This window comes from Triticum urartu, chromosome 4A (genome assembly GCF_056163025.1).
Source record: "Triticum urartu cultivar PI428250 chromosome 4A, HENAU_Tu73, whole genome shotgun sequence".
NCBI classification, from domain to species: domain Eukaryota; kingdom Viridiplantae; phylum Streptophyta; class Magnoliopsida; order Poales; family Poaceae; genus Triticum; species Triticum urartu.
Window position 1 is genome coordinate 37,735,514 of NC_141876.1, and position 12,352 is coordinate 37,747,865.

At 41.9% G+C, this 12,352-nt stretch overlaps 1 long non-coding RNA gene across 5 annotated transcripts; it reads right to left on the reverse strand.

The window, feature by feature from the left end:
- Positions 1-6,585: 6,585 nt before the first annotated feature.
- Positions 6,586-11,862, reverse strand: LOC125529654 (uncharacterized). 5 transcript variants are annotated; one of them, XR_015600212.1, is made up of 8 exons: positions 11,444-11,862; positions 11,272-11,334; positions 10,436-10,589; positions 10,255-10,361; positions 10,076-10,165; positions 9,241-9,377; positions 7,343-7,417; positions 6,586-7,135 (listed from the first exon to the last, which is right to left on the reverse strand). It is a non-coding gene; the product is annotated as an uncharacterized LOC125529654 (long non-coding RNA). The 5 variants fall into 5 exon arrangements; XR_015600211.1 differs by having other exon boundaries at positions 7,343-9,162; XR_015600214.1 differs by having other exon boundaries at positions 9,029-9,377.
- Positions 11,863-12,352: the final 490 nt, after the last annotated feature.

Here is a 12,352-nt window from a genome sequence, read left to right on the forward strand (position 1 = left end):
CCAATCTAGGAGACACCACTCTCCAAGAAGTAACAAATGGTGTGTAGGTAATGAACTCCTTGCTCTTGTGCTTCAAATGATAGTCTCCCCAACACTCAACTCTCTCTCATAGGATTTGGATTTGGAGGAAAGAAGATTTGAGTGGAAAGTAACTTGGGAAGGCTAGAGATCAAGATTCATATGGTAGGAATGGAATGTCTTGATCTCAACACATGAGTAGGTGGTTCTCTCTCAGAACAAATGAGTTGGAATGATGTATGTGTTCTGTTGGCTCTCTCACTTAATGAGAAAGAGGTGGAGGGGTATATATAGCCTCCACACAAAATCCAACCGTTACACAGTTTTCCAATCTCGGTGGGACCGAATCAATAAACTCGGTCGGACCGAAATAGTAAACCTAGTGACCGTTAGGAATTTCGGTGGGACTGACATGCAACTCGGTAGGACCGATTCGATTAGGGTTTGGGCATAACTGTAATCTCGGTGAGACCGATTACTCAAACTCGGTGAGACCGAATTTGGTAATTGGCTAACCAGAGAGTTGGTCAGGCAAACTTGGTGGGACCGATTTGCTCTTTCGGTGGGACCGAGTGAAACTTGGTGAGACCAAAAAGTTACAAAGGGGAAACACTGAGTTTACATTGCAATCTCGGTGGGACCGATTCGCTCTTTCGGTGGGACCGAAAAGTTACGAAAGGGAAACAGAGAGATTGCAACCCCATCTCGGTGGGACCGAGAACCTTATCGGTAGAACCGAATTGCTAGGGTTTTGGCAGTGGCTAATGACAAGTGAAACTCGGTGGCGCCGGATAGGAAAAATCGGTAGGACCGAGTTTGGCTTAGAGTTTAGGTCATATGTGGATATGGGAAAGTAGTTGAGGGTTTTGGAGCATATCACTAAGCACATGAAGCAAGAGGCTCATTAAGCAACACCTCATCCCTCCTTAATAGTATTGGCTTTTCCTATGGACTCAATGTGATCTTGGATCACTAAAATATGAAATGAAGAGTCTTGAGCTTTTGAGCTTGAGCCAATCCTTTGTCCTTAGCATTTTGAGGGTTCCACTTTCACATCCATGCCATGCCAATCATTGAGCTTTCCTGAAATAATCATCTTGGAATAGCATTAGCTCAATGAGCTATATGTTGTTATGAATTACCAAAACCACCTAGGGATAGTTGCACTTTCAGACGACAGGAGAATCAGATGTGCGCCGACATGATAGATCTGAAGAAGGCTAAGACTAGAATCAAGGAACTAGAGGAAGAACTCAAGGCTACACGCGAAGATTATGAAGAAGAAATTGAAGTATTGGTGGATAAGAATGCCGACCTAACAAAGAATTGGCATATTTATGGGAGGCCCGACACCAGTAGATGAAGACGAGGAACCCAAGGATATTAGCCCGGAAGACTACATCACCATCGACGGCACCGACTCGGAGCAAGATAGTAGCGATGATGTCTATGTTGATGAAGCAGGAGCAGATATCATGGAGTCTACAATCGTAGAATATTTCTAGTAGACCACCTCATCAGTAGTAGTAGTCCACCATGTAAATATCGTAGTCCGAGCACTTTTGCGATAGTTAGATCGATTGTATGCCTTTGTTTGATTGATTGGAGTGAATTGTGTGCTTTTGCCTCATGTGCATATGGGTAGTGTTTTCCCTTTAGACCCCCTCTATTCTTATATCTCATCTTTTCTAAACCCTCAGATGCCTCCGAGACGTGACCCCGGATTTGCCTTTCCGCCGGAGCTCACCCAGTTGACCCAGCAGCAGAACACCTTGATGCAGTTGCTAGTTCAGAATCAGAATCAGGGGAACAACAACAACAATCCACCACCACCACCACCTGTTGACCACTTAGCCCGTTTTCTTAGGCTGAATCCGCCGGTGTTTTCCAGTAGCACCGAGCCGATAGTAGCAGATGATTGGCTCCGCAAGATAGCTAGGGAGTTGACCACAGCAGGATGCACAGATGTGGAGAAGGTTAAGTTTGCCGCACATCAGTTAGAAGGACCCGCAGCATCTTGGTGGGAGAATTTCACAGCCACCTTCCCAGTCGACACTGTCACATGGGACCAGTTTCAGCAGGCTTTTCGTACTGCCCATGTTTCAGCAGGAGCAATGGCCATGAAGAAGCGTGAGTTTCGTAACTTGCGCCAAGGAGGACGGACAGTTGGCCAGTATGTGGAGGAGTTTAGCAAGCTAGCACGTTATGCCCCAGATGACGTTGCTACAGATGCAGCTAAGCAGGAGAAATTCCTGGAAGGACTGAATGATGAGTTGAGTATGCAGTTGATGGTAGCCACCTTCAACAACTACCAGGAGTTGGTAGATCGTGCTCTTATGATTGAAGGGAAGCAGCAGCAGATTGAGAACCGCAAGAGGAAGTATGGACAAGGAAAGTATAATTCAGGAGCTCAGCAGAAGCCTCATTTTACCCCTAGACCGGGAGGACAATTTCAGCATACCCAAGGAGTAGGTAGCTCTCACAATCACAATGGCACCAAAAATGGTAATGGGAATGGAGGAAGTAATGGACAGAACCGCAGCACCCCATCAACCCCAGCCAAGAGGGACTTGAGCCACGTCACTTGCTATAAGTGTTTGAAGCCAGGAAATTTTGCAAATGAATGTCCTGAAGGCCAAAACAGCAATGGAAGTTCTGGAAAGAAGCCGAACCCTTTCAACAGGGGACAGGTGAACCACGTTAACGTGGAGGAGGTTGAAGCTCAGCCCGATGCAGTAATAGGTAAGTTTTTGGTTAAGTCATTTACTGCACTCGTTCTTTTTGATACTGGTGCATCGCATTCATACATATCAAGGGGATTTGTGGAAAAGTATAGCCTACCCACTAGGATTCTTAAAACACCTATGCTAGTAAGCTCACCAGGAGCGGAGTACATGGCCAGTCAAGGATGCTTTCAAGTGCCATTAAGTATAGGAAGGCATGTTTTCCCAACGGATTTAATTATTTTGGAATCCCAAGGTCTGGATGTGATTCTTGGTATGGATTGGCTGTCGATGTATGGAGGAAACATCGATTGCGCCAGTAAGACAATTTTGCTCACAACGCCAGAAGGAAGAAGGATCAAGTATGTATCCCGACATGCGCCAAACAGGACACAAGTAAATTCTTTATCAGGAGTTGTGCAGGAGGAAGTACCAGTGGTAAAGGATTTTCCTGGTGTATTCCCCGAAGAGTTGCCAGGCATGCCACCGGATAGAGATATTGAGTTTTTGATTGAGCTTTTGCCAGGCACTGGGCCAATATCGAAGAGACCATATAGGATGCCAGCAAAAGATTTGGTGGAAACTAAGAAGCATATTAAGGAGTTACTGGATAAGGGATATATTCGCCCAAGTTCTTCGCCTTGGGGATCACCAGTACTTCTAGTGGAAAAGAAGGATGGATCATTAAGGATGGTTGTTGATTATCGAGGATTGAATGAAGTAACGATCAAGAACAAGTACCCACTACCAATGATCAACGATCTGTTTGATCGATTGCAAGGAGCTAAAGTGTTTTCCAAGATCGATTTGCGATCAGGATACCACTAGTTGAAGATTCGAGAACAGGATATTCCGAAGACAGCTTTCACCACAAGATATGGACTGTATGAGTATACCGTTATGTCATTTGGACTGACTAACGCACCTGCCTATTTTATGAACATGATGAACAAAGTGTTTATGGAGTTTTTGGATAAGTTCGTCGTAGTGTTCATTGATGATATCCTGGTTTATTCGAAGAATGAAGAGGAGCATAAGGAGCATTTGCGTTTGGTACTTGGAAAGCTCAGAGAACACCAACTATACGCCAAGTTCAGCAAATGTGAATTTTGGTTGAAGGAAGTAGGATTCCTCGGACACGTTATATCTGGAGAAGGTATAGCAGTAGATCCCGCTAAAGTCGAAACCGTGACCAAGTGGGAAGCACCAACAACAGTTGGAGAGATCCGGAGTTTTCTTGGACTCGCAGGATACTACCGGAGATTTATTGAGAATTTCTCAAAGATCGCAAAGCCAGTGACGGAGTTGCTGAAGAAGGATACTAAGTTCAAATGGACTGAGGAGTGTGAGGCAAGTTTCCAGGAGTTGAAGAAACGTTTGGTTACCTCACCAGTGTTGATTTTGCCAGATCAAACCAAGGATTATGAGGTGTATTGCGACGCTTCACGTCGAGGACTTGGAGCAATGCTTATGCAGGAAGGAAGAGTTGTTTCGTATGCTTCACGACAACTGAAGCCCCATGAATTGAATTATGCTACGCATGATTTGGAGTTAGCAGCCGTAGTGCATGCACTGAAGACATGGAGACATTTCCTCATTGGAAATCATTGTGAGGTGTACACGGATCATAAGAGTTTGAAGTACATTTTCACGCAGAAGGAGTTGAACCTCAGACAAAGGAGATGGTTGGAGCTTATCAAGGATTATGATATGAAATTGCATTACCATCCCGGAAAAGCTAATGTAGTAGCTGATGCATTAAGTCGTAAGAGTCATGTCAATAGGTTAATGACGGGAGAAATACCCAAGGAGTTAGCAGATAATCTTCGTGAACTATGTTTGGAAATAGTTCCGAAAGGCTATGTAGCAGCACTAGAGATTCAGTCAACTTTGATGGATAGAATCAGAGAAGTTCGGAAAACTGACAAAGAGATTGCCGCTATAAAGGAGAAACTGAGCAAAGGAAAAGCTAAAGGATTTCGTGAGGATGAGCACGACACCCTATGGTTTGAAGACCGTGTTTACGTGCCCAATGACCCGGAGATCAGAAAGTTGATTCTGCAAGAGGCACATGACTCACCGTATTCGATTCACCCAGGAAATACCAAGATGTATTTGGATTTGAAGGATATTTTCTGGTGGGCCGGAATGAAAAAGGATATTGCACGAAGGTTGTACGAAGGAGTCCATGGCATCAATTGCTTGGATACGCAATCCCAATACTTTTTTCTTCCCACACTGCATGGGTAAGTCGAATGGTTAATCTGGTAAGATGGTGCGTCCTTGATATGTTATATGAGGACGTGTAGTCAGACAAGTTGTAGCCAAACACATCACACTGGCTTTTACTGTATACTAGTTGACCCATTGTGCCAAATGGCGCAGAGACCTACTGAAGACATGCTGTCGATGAAAATAGTTTCATGCTGCAAGAACCATCAACTAAATCGTGCTATTTTTTAAACATGTTTATTACGTTGTTAAATAATAGTCTGGAAAAAGGGAAACTTTTCATAATATGAATATGTTCAGTTTGAAAATATGGCCACTATGATGAGAGAGTAAAGTTGGCACGGTTGTATTTTTTTAGCAATGGGTTTGGAAAAAGAAATTATTTGTGTGACATGAACAGGCCTAGTTTGAAAACATGGTTATCATCATGAGAAACCTGTCCATGCATCTTTTTCTTGCAAAAAAAGAGGGAAAAAGACAAGAAACCTAAGAAAAAAATATGTCTTTGTTGTGCATATACGGAGATATAGGGATCAGGAGGGATTAGGATAGCCCATATGTTATTTAGCTCAGCCCGTGTAGAGCGATGCATGTGGCCCGTGAAGAGCTGAATATGAAGCGGCAGGGGGCGGATCCAGCGGAGACTCTCTATCCCCTCCTTTCTTTCTCGGTTCCTCAGCTGGGTGACAGAGGCGTTTCCTCAGCCGCCGACCGGTGCGATTTCTTACCTCTTTTGACTTCAGATTTGTCTGCATGCATGGCTTTACTTTCCATCCAGCAGAGACCCACTAAAATCATGTTGTTGATGAAAATAGTTAACATTTTTCAAGGACATATGACGCACAAATCTATTGAATCCAAATGCGCGTTGAAAACGAAATTCATGTTTTAGTTGGTTTAGTTGTGGGCAAGGACATATGATGACCAAATTTACCCCTTTAATAAAAAAAGAATGAAGACTATTGTCTATAATGAGATGTACACACATTTAATTTATCTCTGAGCCAAATGGCGCAGAGTCCAATTTGATACGACGGGCTCATTGAAAATATTTGCATTTTTTCAATATCTTTATGTTTGAGCAAGCGCAAAGACCATGTCAAACCCAAAGTGTTTTAAAAATATTTGACTTTGCTAGTAGAAGTAGGTTTTAGCAACCAGGGTAGCATGCATAGAGCCAAATGGCGCAAGGTATATGACATACAACTTTACCATGAAGATGTGTCGCGATATCTTCCTGTACTTAATTATGTTCAAACACATTTGGAGTTCAAACCCATAATTGATGTCACATCCCTGAATTAAAACCCAAAACACCTACCTTGTGCAACATGGCCTTTTACAATGGGAAAAATTACTACCACAAACAGAGTCCAGATGTTACATGTTACATAAGACATTTAATCACAGCAGCAAACAATAACCTTCCCAAAGGGCAAACTCCCTTATGCAGTGTTGTCCTTTCATGTGTTTTAAAAAAGGAACCTTTATTTTATTGGCAAATAAACGGTTTGATGGGAACCAAATATTTGGTAGTAGCTTGTCCCACATCTCAATCTCCTATAAAATGAGCGCAAGCAGCCAAAACACAATTGTTTCAATACAACAACGGTAAGAGAAATGAGTAATCTTCAAAGAAACGGAACATTTACATTAGTATAGTAGCTTTTTTAACCATGCAGGTGAATTGTATGTAAACTTCATAGAAGGCCAACGCTAAGGAACAACATGTTGCCATACTCATCCTACTCTCGCTTCTGGTCATCAATACAGGGAATCAACTTCTGACCAACACCTTGAGCAACAACAACGACAGCATGCCCCTTCCCTTCAACATGGAAATCAATCTCAGGATTCAAACAACAGTCAACATCTCAGGCTGCTCAGGGTGGCATGAAGAGTAATGTTGCCCGTGCTCCTTCCCATAAGTTTGACAAGACCAATGCCATCCACAATATTCACAACCGCACATGTGTCGCATCGATTGCCTACTGAGCACACTCCACTGCAGTTTGAAACCCAAACACCTTGTCTATGATGTCGATGTCGTTGTCCAAGTTATTTGGGATCCCTGTAATGGATATCCTCAAATGACACCATTTAAACTCTTCAAATATCGCCACTGCTCCTCTCATTGTTCCATCCCCGCCAATCACATAAACCTGTGATTGCCATAAAAGGAATATTCAGATAGGATAGTAAGATCAAGGCCTGAAGAACATGAACAATTGGCATGTGAACCAACACATTTAACATTGTACTTAATTTTTTTTGACAATAAAAATGGAGCTGGGACCATATACATCAGAAGCTAGCCCTAGCTTGGTTTGTGAAAAAGGAAAAACCAGTTTCTTATGTGCCTAACACACCAGCAAATAAAACGCAACCTCCTCTGCATGCCAATAGTTCCAAGAAAAAGATTAACCATGAGAGCATCAAACTATCTGCAAAATGAAGGCCCTTGCTTGGATTAGACAGGATGAGTACGCCATGATAAACAAAAGGAACAAAAAGATGGATTAAAATTTATAGAGCAGTGCTAGGAAGAGCAATTTTAGGCGCATCCATTAAGAAAATAATAACAATAGCAACACAGTTAGGCATATAAATTGGTTAGTAAAACATATCTTCTTTGAATTATTCTACCAGGATAGATAATAAAACTTCACCTCTCAGGTCCCTTTTCAGCATAATGCCAATATATACTTCAAAACAGCATGTCAAAATTTAAAAAATCCGTTGAGATAAAACATGTGATTGATCAGTGTGAGCCACATTGCTTCTGTTTTTGAAACAGTAGTGACCATTGGTGATACACTACTTAGATAAAACTTGATAACATAGGTTTAGTGACTGTACAGTAAAATGTGTATATCCTATGTTGGGGATGTGATAAATTACACTTCAGCATTTGAATAATAGTATCGAAAATAATAGAAACTTTCCCACTTTGACGTTCCTCAACACAAGGAGCTTGTAACAAATCCGGAACCACTCCAGCCGTATACACGTTAGTCCATGCCAAACATCTTAACTTAAGAATAATCTTATGGTCTAATATCTTTAGAAAATAGCTGAAACTTATTTCTTCTAAGACGGTTCCTACAGGTATGAAATCACTCTAGCTATTAGTATGTATGAAACTTCTCTTTAGTGTTTCCATGCTGCCTATCTGCACACTTCAATTTTTTTTGCAAGAACAAACCAGACTAAGAATGCATTAGTGTGTTGCATCTTACTCAAGTTACCAGAAGATGAGAGAATGCTTGCCGATAAAAAGGGGAGAAAGGATATAATAACCTTTAAACATCCAAGGAAGTAACGTGTAATCCACCCAGCAAGTAAAACAGAGGCCATGGAAAATCTATTCTTCCAAGAACAAGAGGCTAATATACTTTAAGAAAATTGATGGTGAGACCATGCAGTCACAAAAAAATGCTATGGTAGCAACTCTATACAACCTGCTTAACTATTTCCCTCCTCTCAAGCTGCAAGTCTTAACATGGCACAATGGAGGAACACGACACATTCAGGCATCCAATAGCTCCAAAGTGCGCGCAAAATTATAATTATAGACTGGAGGCTATCGATTGTCAAATTCTTTATTTTTTCACAACCTGTGAAAATCTATTGTAGTGTAGTGTCACATTGCTGGTACAGAAAAGGCTGCTGCAATAATGAGAAGAGAAATATATTTTGGGACTGCTAGATGGATAAATCTTGATTTGAAATGTTAGTGGTGAATTCGTTCTTTTGCTCATGATGTGATTTCTTTTGCTAGGACGAATTAAGCCTGGGTAGAGTAGCACATGTGTGCAGGTTTGCCTATAATAAATTAGTCCTGAACCTGCAGTATATATGTTTATTTTAGCACTACAAATAATGTATGAAACTGATATTCCTTTCAAAAGTGTTTGTGCGTTCTGTCTCTTCTTCTACTTGATTTGTTCTACATTTTTGTACCGTTGTAAAAAGTTTCTCTACTATTTTATTAGGCTCAGTTAGTGACTTGTCTCAGGCATTTTCAACAAGCAGGAGCACTTGTAAGCGTCTACCATGAGGAGGTGACCAGTACTCGAACAACTGGATACCACAGGAGGAGGTGTAGACAGATGAACATAATATTCAGGTCGACCTGACCATAACAACATTTTGGCCACCGATATTTCGCATCAAACACCAGCAAATTCTACAAATACACATATCAGAAAGTTCTTCTATTCAGTTACATAATCTAGAAAGGTTAAACCAAGTCATAGAAGCTCACCTTATATAATGAATACCATCCACCGTGTAGCTTTATCAACGGTACTTCAACTGAGGATCAGAAAATCTAGAATGATAAGCATAATCAACTTTGTAGATAAGCACCAATAATTCCGTGGAACCCGAAACTTCCAATACCTGAACAATCCAAACAGCAACAAAATACAAAATGGCCATTAGTTCAACAAATGTGAAGTACTGAAAGGCCTAATTTTGTTGAAATTTCTGCCATGATTAAATAAAACTTCTGATTAGCATATTTAGCAAAAATCGGGATTGTCCAGGAACAGTAAAATATGTATGACAGCTAACAAATTGTAAGGTTTACAGATATTTTTTTAAATAACAATTCAGGGTTATGATTCATTGTGCAGAAGGTTCACATACTTCTGGAAAATATGATCCAATAAGTCTGTACTAACCTACTGTAGAACAAATATTTGGACGACACATAGCCCTACCATGTTGGAGATTACGCTACATCACACTTTTGCTTCTTTCGATCACGGATGCAATTCACATTGAGGAAAGCATCTAAGCATATTGAGAAAGGAACTCGACGAACTCAACAGAGAATGCAAATACAAATTATTAATAGTGCCATAAATATATAATTAGTGCAAATTCAGGAGTGGGTTCACTCTTTTTTTACCAGACTATTATGTGAGAAGGTGAATGATATAATGCATAAAAACAACAATCAATGTAAGAAAGCAAACCGATGTGCAAGGGCGGTCTAACTCTTAATCATGATTGTTCTTGTAGGATGAATGTGCCTTCATAAGTCAAACAAAATCCGTGTTCCAAAGGAAGCAATAGGCAAAGATAGAGGACACCTAATTGGCTGCTGAGGCCACGCCATGTTGCACCTCCCCACAGTTGACCTTCCTGCCGAGTGATACTCCTTTTCATGTTCAAATAACCAGCTGGGTAGCAAGATCACGTAAACCCACAACTCAACATCAAGATGATCAAAAGAAACAAACAAGTAACAGGACCATGTGCGATTGCTTACCTAATTAGACATCTATATAAAACAGAACGACATAGATAACATCCTCACAGAACCATGGATGCCTATGCAACCATGGAGGCATCCATACTAAACAGCAACTGAAAACACTTTTACATAATAATCACTGTCAAACAATCAGTCCAGAATCTCAGGAAATACCAGGAAATAAGGTACATCTTACATATGTCAATAGAAGATCAGAGCAGAGGAGAATATAATGATCATTCGGTGCTTCTTCATCTGCTACCTCACACATGCACGAATGTGCCGACAAAGCACAACATGCTGCCATGGATTCCAAAATAGGTATAACGACGGAGACAAGAGTGCACATCCTGTTCAAATGGAACCACAAAAATAAGCAACATAATAGAAGTAGTAAACAACATTCAGGAATATCCCTATTTTAGAAAGAATAAGGTTACTCAACTTGCTAATATTCCTAAACAAAATCGAGACACAGAATTGACCTTTCTAGTTCAAGTATAGATGATTCTCTCATAATTTGATTGTTAGATTTAAGGGCTATATATATATATATATATATATATATATATATATATATATATATATATATATATATTGATTACAGATCCGAACTTCTAGCTAGCACGCACCTGGAGAGCCAGACATGGCAACGATGCATCAATATATACGCATATATATTCCCTAAATCCAGGGGCAGTAAAATGAGAACACTCTTTTCGTTACCCATTTCTAGCCTTTACACTATCCCGCAAAGAAAAGAGGCTAGCTAAATGATATCATACTCTCTGATGAGAGTGATATTAATTAAACAAAGTACTAATGTCAGGTTGCTTGATTAGTTGAAGGAACACTTCATGCAACCACATAAATAATAGAAGGCACGTATATGACGACTCCTCTTTGCTGGTTACGATTAACCAAATATACCAAACCAGTTGCAGCACGAGGATGTCAGCAAACTTGACACAACTGCATTCTCTGTACATCATATATAAGAACGAGGTGAAGCAAAAAGAGGTTATTAATTACCATTAGAGCCATTGGAAGAAGATCACTTTCGAATCTGACGAATCGTGGTCTTCTATGTCAGATCTGCACACGTCAAGTTCAAAAATCCAAATATTAGAAAAGTAAAATATGAGTGAGGAAGGAAGTGAGGGAGAAAGAGTGGAGGGAGAGATGAGCTCCTACTTCCTCTCACCTTCCCATCGCCTGTTCACCTCGAGCTCCTTGCCCGGTAAAGGGTGGAGGCAGAGGTGGCGTCTCATGGTGCAGAGGAGGCGACGACGCGGTGGCGCGACAATTCGACCTGCCGGCCGCCGGCATGTGCGCGAGGCATCACCCTGCCCCTTCCCACCCGCTAGGATCGCGCACCCAGCTCCTTCCCCGCTATTGCTTGCTTTCCTCGCCGGCTTCCTCCTTCCCCTACATCCCCGCCCCTCCCCTCCATGGGAGATGAGAGGACGAGCGCGCGGGAGGCGGTGAAGCTCCTAGGGCGGAGGTAGGGGCGACGAGGAGAGAGGGAGTGGCGGCGGCAGACGAGGAAGGGAGGAGGAGGGAGGGAGGGAGTGGCGGCTGTGAATTGGGGGTAGGGTTTGCGCGGTTGTGCCCGCTGTGCCCATGACGGCGCGGCAGAAGAGGCTGCCCCGCGCGCACCCAAAAAGCTGGCACCCAGCCAATTCGATCCAGCCCGAGCCCACACGTCATACCCGTCCAGGCTTCACCACTCGGTTAAAACAAGACAGATGAATTTCTAACGAGGATCCAACGGGCAGCAGCAAAAAAAAAAGACCATGTTGACCATGATCGAATGGCTATCGAAGGAAGCGATCGAGGGAGCCTTCTCCATGCGAGTTGGCTAGCCTCTGTTATATTTTAAATTTCATGCAATTACTTTTGGCATATCGAGATTTAAGCAATCTACAATAGGATGAAAAGACTGGCATCCTTCACATTATTGGCGAACTCAGTTCATAGAAACAAACCATTATGTGGGTAAATCAAAAGTGTCACTGAAATATTTTTCACTATCCAATCATACACGCAAAAAGGGGCAACGCCACCATAGGGGCTGGTATGGGCGGCCGCCTCAGGTGGCCGGAAAGTGTGC